At 36.1% G+C, this 18,899-nt stretch overlaps 1 long non-coding RNA gene across 3 annotated transcripts in view; it reads left to right on the top strand.

The window, feature by feature from the left end:
* The window catches only part of LOC123793334 (uncharacterized), a 500,602-nt gene extending 482,168 nt beyond the window's left edge, over positions 1 to 18,434 (top strand). For 2 of the 3 annotated variants that reach the window (XR_015726466.1, XR_006779913.2), the window contains one exon: positions 1,937 to 3,145. This is a non-coding gene — a long non-coding RNA (uncharacterized LOC123793334). Of the gene's footprint in view, positions 1 to 1,936; positions 3,811 to 6,679 lie in introns of those variants that run through there. The other variant, XR_015726465.1, reaches the window with a different exon arrangement.
* Positions 18,435 to 18,899: the final 465 nt, after the last annotated feature.

Raw genomic sequence — 18,899 nt, 5'->3', positions numbered from 1 at the left:
TTCAAAGACAGGCAAAATGGGTATTCTGAACTAAGGAGATTTTATTTTATTTTATTTTATTTTATTTTATTTTATTTTATTTTATTTTATTATTTTTTTAAAGATTTTATTTATTTATTTGACAGAGAGAGAGACAGCCAGTGAGAGAGGAAACATAAGAGGGAGTGGGAGAGGAAGAAGCAGGCTCCCAGCGGAGCAGGGAGCCCAGTGCAGGGCTTGGGGCTTGATCCCAGGACCCTGGGATTGGGCCGAGCAGAAGGCAGATGCTTAAGGACTGAGCCACCCAGGCGCCCCAGGGGATTTTATTTTGAACTAAGGAGAAGGGGTTGGGGTCTAGGACTTCAAAAGGAAGGAATGCAGTTCACAGGAAGATGAAAAAAAGATGAAATGTTTGGTAAACAAATGTTTAGTAGGCCACTCAGAAACCATGGGACAAAGAGGACTTTGATCAAATTTAGGCCTTGCCAGGTAGGTTCCTCCCTATCTACTATATTACCATACTGAGTGTACATTTCCTAGTATAATGTAGTTCTCTATACTGATAGCTCTGCTCTCTTCCTGGAACAGGTCCTCTATCTACATTCTTTTTAGGCAGCTGTGGGGGAGGTAAAAGACCTTTTCTTAAATGTGTTGGGTTTTGATGGCAAAATAATCTTTATGTCAATGTGGCCCTCTTAGGGTAGACTGCCCTTGGCCCCAACAGTATCAATACATTAAAATTAATATCAGACCAATTAAGAAAAATTAACATGTTAAAGAAAATGGTGATAATGGAATTAAGAAAACTGGCAGAAATAAGGAATAATGAATTCCACAAACACGATGGCAATCTTTGTCCTCTATACATTGCAAAATGTAAAGCTTTAGGATCTCAGTAACGAGAGAGCCCGGTCTGTCTGCCTTTCCTTCTCATGCTGGCATACACACAGCTAAAGCCTATGGCAGACAATCAGTGATCAGGGAGAATAAGCTGTAAGTCTGGATATCCTCCACGTCCCCATCCACCACATCAGGCTAGGCCAGTAAAGTCCCCGATTGGTTCTTTTTAACCTCTCAAGAGTTCCTTTGCCTGTGGCAGGCACAATTTCCCACACATATTTAGAAACTCACGGAGATAAGCAGCTGCCAATTTTTGCTAATTTTCAGAGCACCAATTAGTTTAGATTGTTTTGCATACAAAGCTCTCAGAGGCCTTAAATTTTTTTTCTTTGTTTTAATGTATCTTTTTCTACTTCTTACAATGGGACAAATGGCCTGCCATGCTTTATATAGCCAAACTAGAATCTGAACTCCAAGTATGTATTTTTAATTATTTCCCAAATTGCTTAAATTTTTTTCAACTTCTTTCTCACGTTCGGTGTGTGAATTATATCTCCTCCTAATTTGGAAAAAAAATATATACCTCTTATCATAATTATTATAAGAAATGAAACTAAGGACAAAAAGATAATTAACATGTTTTTGATTTTGAGGAAATCATTGAAGAGAAGGAAAAAATCACTATAAAATATAAGAATAAGTTGAAATTTAACTCCATTTGGATTCAATTTAACAACATTCTTTCCAGATTTGCTAATTTATCTTAATACTGGTAATAGTTAGAAATAACGTAGAAAAGTAAATGTAATATCTGCTCTTTTTGGTCAAAGGGGTAATTTTTGTGCAGAAAGAAAGTGGAAGCAAACTTAGTCCACAGCCCCACGATTGTGACCAAATCAGACAGAAGTGAAATACATGATTCAGTGTCTTTGCTGCATCAAGGCACGCAGAAGGCACGTACATGCACCGTAAAAGGAATTCTGGGCTCCAGGGAGATAAAAACCTTTGGCCCAAGCTAATTTTTGTTGTGCTTATATAGATCTTAATAGTCAGAAGAGGCTATTCAGCTTTGGGGCAGAATTTCAGATTTTAATTACTGTGTTTTTTTTCTCTGCAGAAATGCTATGTTTATCATTTGGTTGAGTCTCTTGCATTGATGAGTTTCCGATTTCTTGGTGGATGTGAATTGATTCAGAGAAATCCAAACCAGCATGCTACTGGCAGAAAATATATTTTGGTTATTTAAAAAGCACTTATTGAGCTCCAACTTCCAGATGCACAGCATGTTACTATGGGGCAAATACAATAGAATTTTAAGTCCTGTTTTTTGTTCTTCATGACCATTTTAACATGTATTCTTGAAGTAATGTGCAAGATGTCATAAAGCCACAAATCTAGAACTTGCAGCAATTTATTACAAAGTGAAGATCTGAAAATAAAGTGATTGTCTTTGTGTTAGGTGATGAGTCCTTTAGAAAGCTAGAAGTTGAGTCGAGCTTGGTTTTGAAGGACGCATTTGAGGGTAACAATGAGGTAGACTAGGAGCTGACTGTAACACCGAAACACACACGACACAGTGGTATTTTCATAAAGATCAGTTCCTTCTTAAGTATTGACATTTTATTATAAATGTAGGTACTAAACAGAGACGAGTTATATAACTTCATATACCCTATTAAAATTATAAGCACTAAAACCAAATCCCTAATCCATTTATTTTTTCCTCTTAATCATCCAGGATTTTTATAGAAAGAAATTTAATGCTGGTAAATAAGTATATCTTACACAATTAATTTCACAAATAACAGAGTAGATTTTAAGTTAAAAGATTTTTTATAATCACATAATTTTTAAAATATTTGGATTTTGGGAGAAGAAATGCTGAATGAAAATATATTAGGAAATAATGACCAGATTAGGAAAAAATTAACCAAAGTGTGTCCTTAAGAAATTCTGGAGAAACACACTATATTGTCTTATTATGAACTAATCAAACTTACCCATTTCATGTGGCATACCCATTTCACATCAGGAGTTCAATTTATCTCTTTTAGTAATGCTATGAACACTTATTTTAGTGCACACAGCATGCTGAGGCCAGTAGCTCTATTGGGATAAACGTAACAATCTCTTCCTGACATATCTGATTATGTATTTTCCTAAAATAAAGAAAAAAGCTGACAAAAACTAAATGCAAATCTGTTTCACGGAATGTTTTGGTCCATAGACCAACTTTTAAAATAACAACTACCCATACTAATCCTGTTATTACTATTGCTACCCAAGTAATAATTTGCCTCCATTGGACAATAAATTTGAGACTTTCTGAGTCACTGCATTTCTATCGAATATGCCATTGTCACTGTTTTTTCACAAATAGGGCCTATTTTATCACTGTATAATAACAAAGAGTAACAGATACAATACAAGACAAAAACCCACCAATACAAAAACCAGGGTAGAAAATGTAACTGTTTAATGCACAATGGCACTGTGCTTATGAAGGGAGACTGACTAATGCAAGTATGAATTTTCATTCTTTTTTTTCCAAACCATGTATCAAGTGAAGTCCTTTAGCGCTCTCTTCCTTCTAATAGGGTGATGTATTGCCATTTCAGCTTGCTCCTTCCCTTTAGAGAGACACTATAACCTTTCTCCAGCCCCTTTGTACTTTTAACATCACATGTTCAACCTCTCTGCTGCTGTGACACCCACTACTGCTGAGGACACTGGTGGGGTGGAGCACAGTGCAGCAAGCCCAGAGTGTGGTCTTGAGACCAGGAGTGGGAAAGGAATATTTTAATGAGCACGTTCCCTGTAAGCCAAGCTTCCAGATTCAACTTCAACAATTTCTGACAGTTTTGACAATGAAGGAGCAGCGTGACATTTTCTTCTTGGGTACATAAGTGCCATCTATCATCCCAGTTGTCTAGTGATTTCAAGAGCTACAAAGGAGAGGCTGAAGTGCTCTGTCTATGGAACACATCTCAGGTAAGAAAACTGAAGATCAAGTAGTGTGAAACAGAAATGGGCTTCTTATGGAAAAGTCTGGAAAAGTAAGAGGAGATATGCTGAGTAGGAATTTAGAAAGATGAACCTCACCAAAATAAATAGCATTGGAATTTATAAAAATTCAAAGGATTCAAAGAAATTATTCAAGGGATTTCATCATCTGAGGGGAATTATGAAAGATTATCTCTAATTTTATGAATTTATTCATATAACCTTGAATCATTTTTGAGATTGAAATTTTAAACCTGGAGGGTGGAATTTAAATCTGTTAGCTGTTCACTTTTCAAAGCACCTATGTCCAAAAATGGATCCCATTTCTGACCACATACTGGTTATAGTAAATTTAACAAATTACTTGACCCCTTTGTATCCCAAATGTAACATCTGGAGACCAGGGGAAATTATGGTACTAGCTTGAATAATTACTTTGACATTATTTATGTAAAGTGCTTAGGAAATGCCTGCTCCATAAGTGCCCCATGCGTGTTAGCTACCACTTTTATTATAAACCAAAGCATATTTTTCATAGTAAGCACAGTTTAAATAATTTATATGCATTCCATGTTTACAAATCAGTGATTGGCAGAAGCTCATATAGTGTGTTTGTTTCCATTTTGAGCTTTATGGTTATTTGAGCAGGCTTTTAGACCTAAGCTTCCTAAGTACATAGATGTTAAAACTCATAATTATATTGTTAGGAGTTAGTTGGACAGTTAGGTAGTCAGGGCCAGGGTCCCCAACAAAATACGGAGTCAGGATAGCTAAGATAAAACAGCTCTGATGTTCTCTTCTACAGCTTAGACAGGATCACACTGACATTCTGCTTTGTAGCCCTTGCAGAAATGATTTCTGCAAAATATCTTAAAATAAGACAATTAACCACAATGCATTTGTCACTATCACAGGCAAGGGGCAGTTAAGACATAAGCCCCCAGATGTCAGTGAAAAAAGACCATCAGCACAGAGACATTAACCTAAGAGGTAGACAGATATGTGACCAAGGCCCTGATTGGCACGGCTCAGCAGACCCTAATTGCTTAAGATAGTTCTGCAAAAGAGCTCATAAAATCCCCTAAACTTGGAAACTCCAGGGGCAACCCACTCAGGCCCCCCTCCCTCTCTGGGAGCTTTATACTCTTGCTCAATAAACTTTGCTTTGCTGCCCACCACTCTTCATCTGGTCTACCTTTTCATTCTTCGAAGCAGCGTGACCAAGAACCGTGGACACTAAGGAGACAAAAATCCTGTAACAATATATATGAAATGTGGGTAACAATAATTCTTCCAGTCCCTTTCTGCCTATATCTCATTCAAAGTATTTTCTGTCCTAATTTGTTTTTTGGCATGTGATGCATTTTTGGGAATCTAAGAGGTATTAAAAGGAGACAAAATATATGCCAAGACCCAGGAATGCCATTCTTCCTTTATTTCAAAGAGAAGGGAGCAAGAGAAGGGAACTAGAGAGTCCCAACCAGCTCTCAATCATGAATTCCATCATCTTAAAGGAGGCACAAAACAAAATTAAAGTTTTCAAAAAAATTAAACAAAAATGCCTGGAGGAACTCACTTTGCTAGAGAATACTTCTTTCCTAAGCATGGTTATTAACAAGGATGGCAATTATTAAGTTCTGCAAGAGTAGAGGCTAAAACCCACCAGTCTCACATGGGGAAATAAGTTTAAGTACCATAAATAACAGACCTATGACTTTTGCTAACAGAAATCGTGCCTGAATAAAAGATTTACTCCAGCATAGATGTAACAGTAGAGGATGTAGAAGATCCTTTGGGTGCCACTTGAGAAAGCAGCTGGACTCTATTCCAGTTCTCTCTGAAGTTTGCTTTCAGGCAGGCACCAGATGGATTGCACATTACATAAGATTTTGTCTGGAACATTTCCTGATGTCATTGTCCAGAGATTTTCTTATGAGCTTTTACGATAGCAATTTTGAACTGGAATTTCTGATAGGAATAAAGAACTTTTATAATTTCTATATTGATGCTGGCAGCCTGCCCCCCTTTTTAAAAATGTAATTACCTCTTTCAAATTCTTTACTTTGGGAGTAGAATATAGAATATCTAATAGGTTGGTATTGTGTTTAGAATTTATAAAAGACACTAAAATAACAGCATCAGTTACAACAGAGTATTTATTGCCTGGCGAGTGATAGAGTCAAATGGCATTGATTTCTGGCATAATGTACTATGACCCTCATCCATCTGTTCAGGACCCGATGTAGAAATCAATATAATCTCTTCCTGGGGAAGCCCAAGGCATTCTCCACATTTAGACATAGGGCTTCCAGATTGCTAATGTGATTAAAAAATAATCAAGGCCTTCCAGAAGCTTAATTTTCCAACATACTCTAAAAAGTTTTCCCTTAGAAAGAGCTCTTTCTGATCAAATTTTGTTATTCAGCTTATTTCTTTATTCTTTGCAATTCAATTATAGTACAGTTCCATTGATTATATCTCTTAAGACTCCCGGCTGAGTTCAAGTAAAAGTGCATTTGCAGACTTGTTTAAAATCTACCACTAGAACAATATGACTACTCTTAAAGTATCAATAAATATTTATGGTAGAGTATTTAAAGGTTGTTAGGAAACTGTCTGTCTTCAGCTTTGGGCAGCAGGGGGGATTTGTATTGTTTAAAAAAATTGTCTAAAACCTTACAGCTTTTGCTATTGTTTCAGATGTACCTAAAATTGATACTATTTTTTTTTCTTGGACTGAAAACAAAAACTGTTAATTTACCAATATACCAAAAACGTCTGAAAAAGTTTATTGTGCCTAAATGATCTCATGTTTGCAAAAGCCTGAGAATCTGAAATGTAGCTTTTGTTTCAGCAGTTAAAAAATCAAGACAAACATTTTTCACATGATTCTGAAAGGACTGCGTGGCCTGAATCAAAGAAAACCTGACAGTTCATTGAAACTGGGAGGAAGTGGTTCTCGCTCCTTTGTATGGTAAGGTCATAACAGATTTTATTTTCTTCTCTGACTTAAGTGTTGTTAGGAACATGACTTTTGTAAATGCTGGAGATAGTGACTCCCTCAGCACCTTTCCTATCTGTGCTTCAAGGCTTTTCTGTCCTGGTGCAGCTTTCAGAGTTTACAGCAGGGTTTCTAGAAAAGTTACTATGCAAAAGTATATAGATGAGGAAATAATGTTGGTTAAAGAGCTGACTTCTTGGCAAATAGATTCACCACAAACTTTCTAAAATATTTATTATAGAAAACTTTGAAGAAGATAAATTCTGGCTATGTAATATTTTCTGCAAATAAAAAGTCCCTGTCAAATAAATGATAATCCAAGAAAAATGCAGAGTTGTCCATGATACATATAACCTGTGTCATGAGTAGCTTGCCTGTTTGAATTAGCATTTGTTCCACTTAGCGTGCCTTAACATCACTATAGTCCCTGACGTCGAAAAGGTTATAGCATACGTGGGGATGATGCCAGTTATCTGAAACTAGATATGGTAGATTCTCATTGTTTGCAGTAGTTAAGCTTCATAAAATCACTGTGAACACTGAATTAATGAATATTGAATCATTGCTCCTAGCAGAAATACAGAGTTAGGTTCCTGCGAGCCTCTGTTCACAAAATTTTTATCAACTGATGAATATATAACCTCGCTTTGTGTGTAAGACACTTAATATGTATCATTAATTTGTTAACAGTGCACTTGCAGGCAACAACACTCTAATGTATGCCTTGAATGAAGCTTATCAAACGCATTTTGTCCATAAGGCACATCACAGCCATCTTGAGCCTGGAAACACTGGACAGTTCCTCAGCACTACACTTGGGGACCATTTTAAATAGCGAAATCACCAACAAAACCCTCAAAAATATGAAAAACCTGGCTCTAAAAGCCACCAAAAAACATTTGTTTATAGTATGAGCACTAAAACAACTGGGTAGAGCACTGCTTTGTTTGACCTCAGTTAAGGAATGCCTACAGCTGGTGACTCAAATTTTTCATTGCTCTGTGCATGGCCATGAATGACCTAAAAGCACTTTGAGTACTGATTTGGGGGTTACACAAACATTTTAGCAAGGAGGTGAATTCATAATTCACAAATACAGAATTTGCAAGTAGTGAGGATTAACTGTAATTGGATATATTCTAATAGTTTCTTCCCCATTATATATTTAGGTTCTGCATAGAACGCTATCTTAATAGTTGTAATCTGAGTGTTATAAACAAAAGTCTCCAATGTAGCACTTATATCACAGAATTGAAAAGCAGATATAACAGAGATCCTTATTTTACTACATTGTATTTAATGACTCTAAATGATTAAACTAGGCAAATCGTCCACTAAGCACTTAGAGAAAAACTACTTTCTTGCAGAAAATTCTCTTAATTCAACCATATTTTAGATCACTACTCAAAGATTTTAGTTTTATGGGAAAGAATATACATTTGGATCAATGAAAAACTTAATGGAACATGAAAAGCTTGTTAAAACAAAATGAAAATTGCCAGAACTATGTATCTTTTACCAAAAGAAGGACTAAGTTGAGCCACATGAAGAAAAATAAGACAGAGGTTTTTCCACAGTTGATATTACTAATCTGATCAAATTGAGAGTAACTAGAAAATTTTTCCATCTGTTTAGTAGCTGATGATTAATCTGTTAATGGTATTAATTCACTTTCTAGTGGACAGGTGGTAGGGAGTTAAAAGATTATTTGTGAAAGGACGACAACTGATGCTAATTGCCAGCTTTGAACAAGCCAAGAATTGAACAAGAATAATATCCATGTTAATTTTTTTTCAGAGCAAGGTTAAAACACACTGGTAAGTAGAATCTGAATTTTTTTCAATGTTATTATAAATGTAAAGAGTTTTACTCAAGCGAGTTATTTATTAGACTTCAATTTTTTAAATGATTTAAAAAATATAAAGTGTTTTCTATGAATTCAGGCATTGGATGCTGCAGATATCACTAATTGTTACTAAGCCAAGAATTGTTTATAAGCAATCCTCTGTTTTGGAGTTTGGGTAAAGAGTGGGCTTTTCTATCTAATTATAAATACTTGCTTAATAGATTTATCTTATACAGTATAAACTGATGATCCAATTTCAAAATTTTAATGCAAAATTTATATAATGAAAATTAAAATAGATACAACACATTTTTAAACAAAATATTTAGCAGTTGCTTTTAGATCTTATAGCAATTTTGAATTACAGTGATCGGTTTCATGGATCTTGCAAATTCCTGTTAAGTAGTTAAAGGATTTTGATTCTACAGATTAATGAATAATTTAAATGCAATTTAGACATGTCCTATATATAGTAAATATGTATAAAGGCTCATCTAAGCTGTACTGTTAGAAACAAAAATTTTCATTTTAAAATGCTATAACAACAAAATGTACATAACATATTAGGTGACAGAAAAACTATCAAAAATCTATGGCTATAATCTTTTTAGGAAAAGAAAAAAAATCAACTTAGATAGAGTCTTTCTTTTTCACTGGGATAGGATTGGCAACAGAAGTCTGTGTGTGAACACCAGCTCTCCTCTGAATCTAATTCTGATGAAATCAGCTATCACAAATAACCTGTCTCAGAATCTCATCCCTCTCACCTGCTACAAATCAGAGCATTTGTCTATTTTTTTCCTGACTGATATCACTATCCCTGATTGAAGAACTTAGATCTAAAGACCACAGAACTACTTGCAAAGTCCTGATAACACTAAGGTCATGATCAACAGAACGCTCATTAGTTTCAATTTATGACAATCACACTAAAACTCTGTATCTTCCTCTGTAGAACTCCAGGGCTTTATGAATCAGGACTTTGCACTCACCCATCTCACTAGTGTGCCTCACTGAACTAACTAGAAGAGTTGAAGATAAAACTTTCCAAATAATCCCTAACTCATCGTAGTTTGACCAAATTGAACACTTACAAAGACTCTTAGACAAGCAGAAGATAGATGTAGGGACACAAACAAAAATGAAGGATATGAAATTTCTAGTTCTGCTCTAACATATGAAGAACTTGGAAATCATTACTCTTCTTACAGCAAGAAAAAGCAAGGCATACTGAAAACCAACAACTTTTCTTGGACTTACCAGAGGGCTGATCTTTGAGCAAATGACCACCGCAAACTCTGGACAGGTAGTCACACAAAGAGGGATATAGCTCCTGAGGCTGAGTGTGGGCTAGCATATGAATGAGAAACTCCTGGGAGCTACAGTCATATGTGGGTCTACACTTAGTTAGGCTTTCACTCCAGGAACCCCACCAGTTTCTCCCAGTGAGGATCTGGGAAAAATTTGCTCCTGGTCTTGTCTGGGGGAGGAGAACAATAGCCACCTTGAACTGCAGACTTTTCTCCCTACAAAACCTAACCAAGGGGAATGAACTTGCCCGAGGGCAGTTCTGAAACCTTATCACAACTTGGGGAAGGTAATTTTACCCCACATTCAACTTTCCTGTCTTATCTAAGGAGAAAAAAAGAAGCAAGAAAACAGAAACAACAAAAAAGATTCAAAACAAAACAAAACAGAAAATTAAAGTTAACAGGGAAGAGGGCTTTCAGGAAATGGCTTGGGAATGCTGCAGCAAGGGAAAGGCATAAGAGGTAAGGAAAAAACAAGTTATGCCATTGCAGGAGGGAGAGAAATACTTGGGAAGACCACACTCTCAAGATACTAGCTCATGAAAAGACAGAGCCTTAATCAGAATATTATAGAATGCTCCCTCCTTCCCATGCCACGTCACAACACCCCAAAGACTCTAGTATACTAAATGGATTATAGGCTGTCTCTGAGGACCAAAGTAAGGAGAAGCTCCAAATCCAAGCCAGGAGACAAAAACAAGAACAGTAAAAGAATTTAGAGTTTCTGGTACCTATAATTAAAACAAACCTTAACTATAGCCCAGCTTCTAGCCATATTAATATAAATCTTTATACTAAAAGCCCATTTACCTGATTACCTATTACCTGATACAAGTATAGCTTTCAACAAAAAATTCCAAGGTACGGTAAAAAACAAGGAAAAATACATTTTGAGGACATAAAGAAGCTTCAGAAATACACTCAGGTATGACACAGGTGTTGGGATTATCAGACAAGGAATTTAAAAAAGCTATGATTAATATGTAAAGAACTCTAATGGAAAAACCAGGTAACATGCAAGACCAGATGGGTAATGTCAGCAGAAAGATGGAAACTATAAGAAAGAACCAAAAAGAAATGATAGAGATAAAAAAAAAAAAAAAAAAAAAAAAAAAAACCATGGTAACATAAATGAATGCCTTTGACACATTTATCAGTAGACTCCACACAGCTGGGGAAACAGTAAACTTGAAAATAGCTCAGTAGAAACTTAACCAAACTGAAACGCAAAGAGAAAAAAAAATAAAATAAAAAACAAGCTGAGCAGCATTCACAAAAACTGTGGAACAATATCAGAAGGTGCAGTATATACATAATTGGAACACCAGGAGAAAAATGGGAACAAAGCAGAAGAAATATTTGAAGCAATAATGGCTGAGAATTTTTGAAAATTAATGAAAGATATAAGCACACAGATCCAAGAAGCTCAGAGAACACCAAGCATGATAAATAGGAAACAAAATATATTTATAACAAAACCCTATTCTACCAGTTTTCTCAAGGTAGGGTATATTCTTTGTTTTCTCTTGGTAGAAATATTTTTCTAAGTGGATATTATTCTGATGCCTCTTCCTAAAAAGTGTCTTTCCAATACTTTGCTTGCTTTCTGGGGCAGTCATAACTATTATGTTGGTTCTGAATGTATGTATCATCTCAACAAATAGGGGTGTGCATCACAGCATTCTGTCCCCCACCATTAGAGCAGGACCTGTTGCTGATTGCTACTTTTCTCCCAAAGTTTACTCAAAAGGTGCTTAACTTTTATTAATCCTTTACCTCTAAGACCCAACTTACTCTTAAGATCTATTCAGGGAAATATAGGTTTAATTACCATAGACTCAGCTGCTTTATCTTATCTCTGGACAAGAAACTTAGCAATAAAAAGGAATTAAAATGATCTATAGTCAAGTCTCATTTATCAGTACAAATTATCTCTGTATCATTTACTTCCAAACATCACATTCAATAGCTAACAACGCACAAAGTATGGCCATGACTTGTTTTTCAAGGTGAGGACATCATAAATCATATTCTGGAGGACATCATAAATCAGATTCTGAAAGATATTCCCACTGGGCTATCTGCTCTCCTTCCATTACCACTAAAATGGGATAATTATAAGCAGAACTTTAAGAAAATATTTAGAACATCATTAAATGCTTTGCAGATCTTTCTTGTTTTATACAGCATTTCAGTAAGAGAACATAAATATCAAGTACCTCTATGGAGTATGCCTGGTGGATGTGAATTTCACATTTTTATACTGTTATGTGGCAAAAAGCCATGTTACTCATAAACAAAAGTTTGTAATTAGTTTTCATTAATGTATGGATTCTCAAAAAGGGAATCCTGGGTATTTGGGGAATATCACTTTTACTGAGTAATTTTTCAGAATTTTATTTTCAAATGAATGCTGATAGTTATTTTTAGTAGGTTATATAAGTTCAAATTATTCAGGCAATACAAGCAAAACTCTGTTATGTTGGAAAATAGCTACTTTTTAAAAAATATTAAGATTTTTATTTGTAAAAAAATCAATTTTTGAGGTGTTCTCTGACAGCTACATATAGTAATTTGCAGGGAACTTTTCCATTTTTCCCTGTAGCTCCAGACTCCACCAGAAAACACGTCATAGGTATTTCTTAATTGGTCTTTAGAATCAAGTTTCAGTCTTGGTGGAGACTCTGGAAACAACATTATCCAACATCCTCACCCCCTCACTTAATTGATGAAGAATTGATGTTCAGATTCACGAAGTGGCATGCCCAAATTAAACGAGGTTCTGAGATTCTTTGCTAGTTAAAATAGAATTAATTTAAAATAGAATTTATTTTTGAGTTGTTAGAAATAGTAAGTCAAGGGAAAAATGTCAGAGCATTTGATGGCCAAGAAAACACACTTTGAGATACTATATAGGGCAAAAAGCTATGATATTATAATTTACTTTTTAAAAAGAAGATAATGGGAGATACCTACTAATATTCATTAAAAATGTAGATTAAGACTTAGGGTATAGATTCCATTCTATTGATGGGAATATGGCAGAAGAACTAATAGCTGACCCTAAAGGGCTCCAAATTCTCTCAGTGATCCTACTTAGATTTGATCAGTTTTTACTCCCTGTTAATATGCTTTCTATATTTTATTGATATGTTCTTAGATAATATAATCTTATAGCTCTAAGGAACTATTCAGAGATCCATTTAGAACAACTCATTTATTTTATTAGTTAAAATAAACGAAAAACTTACGCTGAGGGTGATGTCACATTAGGGAATATGATGGGTCTTGTTTATCTCATATGTACATATTATAATTGTTCAACTGAACATGGAGCATATCTTTTCTTTTTTATATAGTTTCATCTTATTAGACAGTACTCATTTTAATACTATTTTCAATACCTAAATAACTTTAAGAAAATACTGACTACCTCTAAATATTTTCTGGAGTAAATCCTGAATGACCATTTAAGTGGCAAAAGAAGCTCTTAGAGGTTCAGGTCACAATTTTAGAATTTAGAACTAAGATTAGCTGTGCTTATGCAGATATATTCTAAAGGCAAATATTATAAATAAAAGCATTTTTTAAAAAAAGTCTAGCATCAGTGGACTTATCTGAGTACAAGCCTCCTTTGGCTTTAATAGTGGTTCTGCATCTGGAGTTCAGAGAACTCAGCGGTGGGCTCCTTTAGAATCTTTGTCATTTTGAATTTCCTACCCGATATGTCATCTTACACATACTGCGATAAATTAGCTACAAGATGTAGTGAACAAAACATTAGCAGCAGTTTCCTACATTTATCTCAGATATATATTTAAAATACCCTATTCTAATGATCAAAAGAGAGACTGCTTTAAGATAAAAGAGCATTTCAGCAAACATGTATATAATTAATTCCTCTACTGATACAGTAAAACAAATAAGCAAAACCCTCTGGGTCCTTCCTTCCTCTCTCTCTTCAAAATAATTTGGCCTATTGAATTTCCATAATTTTTTTTTTTCTAAAATTCTTTGTGGAATGCCTTGCCGAGTAATTTGTACACAGTTTTATATATTAGAAATGAGCTCCACACAGGGGTATTTGCAGACGTAGTACCTTTGTTGCAGCTTTTAGCAAGTAGTGTGAATGAAAATTACAAGAGTAATGTCCTTGAAAATTACAAGAGTAAAATCCTTTTCTTTTAAAAATTGTTCTCCTAGCATGAAGGGTTTGGAGATTATTGTTAGTCAGTAGAGAATACTCTTTTTTCCTGGAAAATACTCTACCTTCAATTTAAGAAATACATTTTTCTTTCATAAAAATGAGTTCAATAGAAGAACAACTCACTGATCTTTATAACAGGACTACACCATGCGGCATCTCTGACCGAAGAGGCTAGCTGACTACTACTGTGGTTATTGCTGTAGCTCTTTTACGAGCAGCCCCTGTTAACTCCTGTGAAAGCTGTGGTACTGACTGAATGGCAATACAAGCATTTGAGGTAACACTGAACTCTAAAGGAACTGCCAGCTGTGTGAACATAATAAATTGACTTTCCATGTTGGTGTGTAACAACTGGGATGCTTCTGGTTCTAAATAACACAGTTCTTGCTACAGACTGACTTAAACAATAAGGAAATTGCATAAGTTTAGAAGTTGTGTGGGCCTCAAGTTTGTTGTGTTCAGCAGCTCGATTGTATCATTAAGGACTCGTAATCTCCATCTCTCCAGTCTACATTGTACAATATTGATTTCTTTCCCTGTGTCTATAACATGGCTACTGTAATTCAAAGAACTGCTTCTTTTCTTGTGTACAAGTCTCGCCTTCTGTATCCACAGAATAATTTTTTCCCTGTGTTCTAATTTAGCACAAGTCATTTGCCTCTTGCTAGGGGAAAACCTTACAATGATCAATCTAGGTTCCTGAACCAATTACTGACAAGGGAAATGGGTAACATGACTGGCTTTACTAATTAGTGATCATTCCTGGATCTGGTATTAATTCCCCAAGGTATATGTGTTTATCCATGAAAGAAGGCCGGAATGTGTGTTGGAGACTTAAGTATAATCGGTTCATTTTTCCTATATAGCAGACTCCTCTTATAAATTAACACAGAGTACTTGATGAAAGAGCTATTTAGGGAAATAAGAATATGAATAGATATGAAAGTAACAGAGATCTGAACTTTCTTTATTTTCAACAAGGATATCCTCTTGCACACAAACCCCCATTTCCCTAATGGGGGATAAACAATAATAAGGATTAAATATGTCATTAAATTCTAGTTTAGAACGTTTTTTCTTGTGTAAATGAGTGCCTTTGGGGCAATTTATTCAATGAATTTGAAGTTTAACTCCCTATCACATCTGCCCTTCCAGCCTCCTGGGGTCCTGGCTCCTCTTCCTCCTCTTCTGAATAGTATCTGAGCACAGGGAGAGCTGACATTTTCTCAAGTTGTTGGCAAGGGACCCCTGTTCACACAAAGCCATTTCTGCGGCTTGGTCATGGCTCATTACTCCTGGGCTCTGAGTTAGACTGTTCTCTCTGCCTCAGACCTGAAGACTTTGTAGCTGGTGCACCACTTAGTCTGCTCTGAGACAGAGACAATTGTCTCAAGACAATTGCTCCCAGAAAGGTGAGTCATTGCTCTTTGTTGAACAGGCACCACTCAGGCTCTTTATGATTACGGATCCTCTGGTATCTGACAATAACTTCTATTTGGTCCCCTGGCTTTGGTGATTCCCCATACTTTCAAATATAGCATTCCACCGCTTCTTGGTGTTGGGAATTCCCTGGTATTTGGAATTCTGGGGTAGCCACTAAAGGGCATTTAGTGACTTTGGAAGTTCCTTGGAGATTTCAGTGGAGGACTCATGGCATTGGCATAGGATTGGATGATCAAGAATTAATTTACTTGCATCAGCTCTTTTGGGACTTAGGTCACAGGCAAGGACTCAGTGGGAGTAGGCAAACTCATGGTTATGGCGGCTCTGAGAAGTGTAAAGAAAGCAGTAGCCCATGCTAAGTGAAGTTGAAATGCCTGAATTATCATGGAAGATGGCAGCAAAGGGATTAAAGAGCCCAGTAAGGTAGGCATGTTGGAATGTGCATATTATGTGAAGCTACAAGACCCACCAGAAAAGTAGTATATTTATGAGAGGGTCCAGTAGACATATCAGTCAAATTCATGAGGAATATGCTGCCTGAGAGAGGGGCATCGGCATCACTGAGATATTCAGTGGTAGCTCTCATTGACAAGCTAGGACTTATATGAGGAGAGGTGGTCACAGAGCTTGGGTAAGGGACTGATGAGGACATAAAGCAATAGAAGCCAGGGATGACTCTTAACCACCAGAAGCTGGGGGCTGCAGTTGTAATAGCAAGCTCAGCAACATTTATATTTTATCAGTGAAATCTTGATGCATGTTTGTTACAGCAACTACGACTTCTCTAACACAGAAATTTGAAACTTGAAGGGGCTACCATAATATAAAACTAATATATGTGAAATTAACTTAGACGTCACGTGCCAGATGGTAAGGAAATGTGAGGATTCCCAATTAGTTAGTAATCCATTACTGAAAATGAGATGTTTTTGCAAAAAAGCTAATCAAGAGCCTATATCTTATTTTGTACAAAAGGAAAAACTATAATTATATATTACCCCTAAAATCCCAACCAATTTCCATAAATGTAACTAAACTTAGTAAAATGTATGTATATAAATAAAAAGTCATTCTTGTTTAGATGAAAAATCTTAAAATTATTACTTGCCAATAACTAATAATTGCTTTGTATGTAAAAGTGCATTGAATTTGCATACAATTCATATGCAAACTGATCTCCAATATACTTACTATTATTCTGACATTCTGTCAATTATATTAGAATGTATCTTAAGATTCACCTCCACTTTTTTGTTATTTAAAATATTATATTGGGTTTGGGGGAATATAAATGAATATATATGTATATTTACATAAGTGCATATTAAAACTATGAGCTGAAAATGGATTATTGAGAGATATACCTGTGAAGTTTGTATATTGAGAACAAGATGTTTTCTACTGAGAAAATGTTCAACTGGAAGACATTTTTCAGGGTATGGCTATAAATACTACAGGATGAAAGCTGGAGATACTAGTTATGCATTGAAAAGATAGTGGGATCAATGGCTGTGGGTCCCAGTACGTATGGGGAATTTTCAGAGTCCAAGTATTAGGTGGAGCGAACCAGGAAGAAAAGGGGTAATGGTCAAAAATGTTTAAACTGGAAAAGATTTTGGCATGACATATTTTCAAATCTAGTAGAAATCAATGTCAGATAGTAATCGAAAAAGACTTTGTCCTGCCCTTTTACAGCTTCTCACTCACCCTTCCAACCCTGGAGGCTTCAGAGGTCTCAAGGTCTCATATGAGTGAACCAAGATGGAAGAGTGGCATGGCTGGCTTCCAGCCTTCTTTGTTCCAAGCTAGAAAAGTGGAGAAGCTTTAACTTTGAATGAGAAATCTTTCCCGTATATTCAGAAGTAATTACTTGACCCCTTCTTGTCATGTTTTTCTGATTCTTCGAAGCCCCTCTCACCTCCAAAGCTGAGCATCTCTCTGCTGCAGTTCTGCAGAGAAGCATATTGCCCTGTCAGCTAACTGAAAATGGCTCACCTGTTAGCTGCTGTTTTTTTGTGGTCCACCCCAGCTAAGGCTGCCTCTTGATTTCCAGTGCCCTCCAGGAGGCCTTCATGTACAGAACAAGGATGTTTTCTCCTCCTCCTCCTCCTTCTTTTGGCCTATTTTATGGAAATGATAACACTTCCTTAACCGAACCACATCCTACCCCAGCATGTGGATGCTGTTCTGTGCCTTTCCCTTATATTCCTAGTTACTTCCCCTTTCCTTTTCTTTTTGGTCATATAGGACTATTATTGAGAAACAACATGCCAACATTTCTCCCTGCTGAGAAGCACTGTTTCCTTTCCACGGTGCCAGAATCCATCCCACAGTTGAGACCTTTGAAATGCAATCGTTCCTTTTTTCTTCTTCTTCCTTTCCCACTATCTGAGGGAGGATTTAGCATTTAAGAGCCATTAAGAGCCAACTCTTAGGTTTTAGGAGATAGAAAGTACTGATGAGGATTCCCTCATAGTATATCTATCCTCTTTTGTTCTAAGTTTCATAGTTTGTGTCCCCAGCAGATTATCAACCCATTACAATATGACAGTATATAGAGACACACATATTCTGCCTGTGGTTATATGTATTTATGTTCATATGTTATTATTTTTCTTTCTGTCCTTCATTGTCTCCAAGTCTCAGTTTAGTTTCTTTTATTTGGATATTTTTTCTTTTCTTTTCACTTCTTTTCACTTTCTTTCTTTCTTTCTTTCTTTCTTCTTTCTTTCTTTCTTTCTTTCTTTCTTTCTTTCTTTCTTTCTTTCCTTCCTTCCTTCCTTCCTTCCTTCCTTCCTTCCTTCCTTCCTTCCCTCCTTTTCCTCCTTTTCTCTTTTCTTTTTTCTCTCCTTTTCCTTCCTTCCTTCCTTCCTTCCTTCCTTCCTTCCTTCCTTCCTTCCTTCCTTCCTTCCTTCCTCTTTCTCTTCCTCCCTTCCTTCCTTCCTTCCCAAAGACAAAGGACAGTTTATTACAACAATAGCAGTGGCCAGAGTATCATCCTGTTTCTTGTCCCAGTTCCCTGAAACCCAGTTCCTGCAGGGTGACACAGGGAGACTCAGGTGACACACACACACACACACACACACACACACACACACACACACACACGGGGATGCATTATAGGAGAGGAACCCTGAGGTTGGGGAATGCAGATCTTTCAAAAGGGGTAATAAGGCTGCCTGATTTTTGTCATAGGGAGACACTGTTTTTATTGCAATGGCCAGTAAACAAATCTGCCCTATGTTATCTCAATCTTCCAGAGCTGTTTGC

Source organism: Ursus americanus, chromosome 13 (genome assembly GCF_024610735.1).
Source record: "Ursus americanus isolate L20-20 chromosome 13, mUrsAme1.1.p, whole genome shotgun sequence".
NCBI lineage: Eukaryota > Metazoa > Chordata > Mammalia > Carnivora > Ursidae > Ursus > Ursus americanus.
The sequence above is the reverse complement of the archived record's forward strand: the minus strand, read 5'-3'. Positions and strand labels throughout refer to the sequence as shown.